The sequence below is a fragment of the Rhinopithecus bieti genome, unplaced genomic scaffold (genome assembly GCF_001698545.2).
Source record: "Rhinopithecus bieti isolate Rb0 unplaced genomic scaffold, ASM169854v2 scaffold_9876, whole genome shotgun sequence".
Classification (NCBI taxonomy): domain Eukaryota; kingdom Metazoa; phylum Chordata; class Mammalia; order Primates; family Cercopithecidae; genus Rhinopithecus; species Rhinopithecus bieti.
Window position 1 is genome coordinate 211490 of NW_016806295.1, and position 2857 is coordinate 214346.

Here is a 2857-nt window from a genome sequence, read left to right on the forward strand (position 1 = left end):
CTCATCCCAGCTGGGAAGTCTGCATACACTGGCTGAGTGAAGGGACAGTGGAGGTCGTCCTGGAGGCGGACTGCTGGCACTGCCACCATGCCCCCAACCCCTCTGAGCTGTGATTTTCTCATCTCTGAAACAGAAATGGCTTTGAGTGGTTTTGAGCCTTAGCTGGTAGCATATCTGTACAGTATCTGGGAGGTACTAGATTCAAATGCAATCCTGGTCATTATCAAATATGACTGCCCTGCTGAGGACCCAGCGATTTTTCATCTGTAGCCAGGACCATGTGTCCATGAAGGGCCATGGGGAGGCTGCGGGAAGAAAGTCCAAGAGCAGCAGGCTGAAGGGCAATGGGAAATATTCTGCCAGCTCTGCACTTATTTATTTTTTAAAGAAAGAAATATCTGCTACAAACATGGCCAAGGATACCTTTGTTCCATCTGGGTGGGGGTTGCTCAGGTGCACATTGTCATGTTATTCTCTGCGTGTTTATGTCGTTTTAGAGTGAGAGGGCTGAGGAAGTGTGGACAGCAAGTGTCAACCCCGAGGAGAAGTCTTCGTCTGAAGGGGAGCCCAGAAATGGTGGGAGTTGGAGTGGAATGAAGGGTCATGAGGTGCTTTAACAATCTGATCTTCTAGAAGGTGTTTACACACACAGGTGGGGGTGACCCACAAGGAGGGGTACAGGAGGGTGCAGGGGGATACCTTGAGAGGGTTGGACCGAGACAAGGAGGGAGGCTGCAAAGACAGGGTGTGACTTTGGTCTGGGAAGACATGGCTCCGGGACGTGGCTTCTGAATGTAAGAGCTGGTGTACTGCCGGGCGAGGCTCTGTTTACTCAAAGCCCTGTGTCTTGGGCCAAAATTAACAAGCAAACCCCACAATGAAATGAATGATGTGTGGACCAGTTTATCCAGAAGAAACTGCTTGTTTTGTATATATATTTAGAGCAGACGACTCAAACTCTCATTCCCACAGTGACATGTGGCCCACATATGGGCCTGGTTTGACCCTTTTATAAAAATTACACTTAGCTGCCATTATTAACCAAGAGGACGATTATACTTATGGCTTCTCTTGAAAGCCCTCAGGATGTGGGAACGCTGGCTGGTGTCCCAGCACAGCTGCAGGTGGCAGCGGGTTCCCACATCTGCACTGACAGCTCCCTGGGACCTGCCTTTGCCCGGCTCCTATGGGCACCTGTGGGCCCCACCTGGGGCAGCACCTGCGTGCCTGAAACTCTCCATGTGGGAGAATCAAACAAGCCTGCCAGCCAGAGCACAAGCCGCCCAGCCTCATATGCAGAAAGGATGAAAAGCCACAATCACTCCTTCCTGCTCCACCCTCCCACCCGCTTACTCCACTGCCACTGGAGGTCCTGGCCTCGGTCCACCTGGCCATTTCTGGGTGGTTCAGCTGAGAGTCCTGCTCTGGCTTCTCAGGGATACTCTCAGGGATACTCTCAGGTCACATCAGATGCAGCCTCCTGCCCCTAGCTGCAGAGAGCACAGGCAGGAGGGCCCAGCTGAGGGTCACCTCGGTCCCATCTTGTGGAGTGTCACCTGCAAAATGAGGACAATGATGCCCCTCTCATCTGCCCCACAGGCTGGTGTGAGAGCCTAGTGACATCATGCATGGAAGAGCTTTGAAACCTAGTGTCCTCTGCTTCATCATCACCGTCCTCAGGAAGGTGACGGGGCTGGCTTGCAGGAAATGCTGGAGGTGGTCGCAGCCGACCCGTCTCCTGGGCCGGGGTTCCCTTTCCCCCCAGATTTCTAACCCTCTTCTCTCCCAGGGGCTCTCCTCTGGGGACACCAAGAGACCCTCCTATAGACTAGAGTCCAGGAAACAGAGCTGGATCTTTAAAGACAGTGATATTTTTCTTTGTGCTTTCTTTTTTAAAAAAATTGAGATATAATCCACATACCCTAAAATTCACCTTTTAAAGTCTGCAGTTCAGTGTTTTACATATAGTTCCAGATTGTGAAACCGTCACCACTACCTAATTCCAGAGCACTTTGATCACCCCTAAAAAAAGCCTGTAACCATTAGCAGTCACTCCTCATTCCTCCCTGACCCCGTCCAGCTCCTGGCAAACACAAATCCACTTTCTGTCTCTATGGATTTGCCTATTCTGGGCACTTCATATGAATGGAATCATTCAATGTGTGACCTTTTGTGTCTGGCTCCTTTTGCTCAGCGTCATGTTTTCAAGGGTCATCCAGGTAGTGCAGATCAGGACTTTACTCCTTTCTATGCCTCTGTAATATTCCATTACTTGAATTCCTCAGTTGATGAATTTGGGTTGTTTCCACTTTTGGCTATTGTGAATAGTGCTATTAATAAGACATTTTTTCTTTTCTTTTCTTTTTTTTTTTTTTGAGACAGAGTCTCGCTCTGTCACCCAGGCTGGAGTGCAGTGGCGTGATCTCCGCTCACTGCAAGCTCCACCACCTCCTGGGTTCACGCCATTCTCCTGCCTCAGTCTCCCAAGTGGCTGGGACTACAGGTTCCCGCCACCACGCCTGGCTAATTTTTTTGTATTTTTAGTAGAGATGGGGTTTCACCATGTTAGCTAGGATGGTCTCCATCTCCTGACCTCGTGATCCGCCCACCTTGGACTCCTAAAGTGCAGGGATTACAGGTGTGCGCCACCATGCCTGGCCTTTTTTTTTTTTTTTTTTTGAGACAGAGTCTTGCTCTGTTGCCTAGGTTGGAGTGCAGTGGTGTGATCTTGGCTTACTGCAACCTCCACCTCCTGGGTTCAAGTGATTCTCCGCCTCAGCCTCCTGCATAGCTGGAACTACAGGCGCCCGCCACCATGACTGGCTCCTTTTTTTTTTTTTTTTTTTTTTTTTTTTTT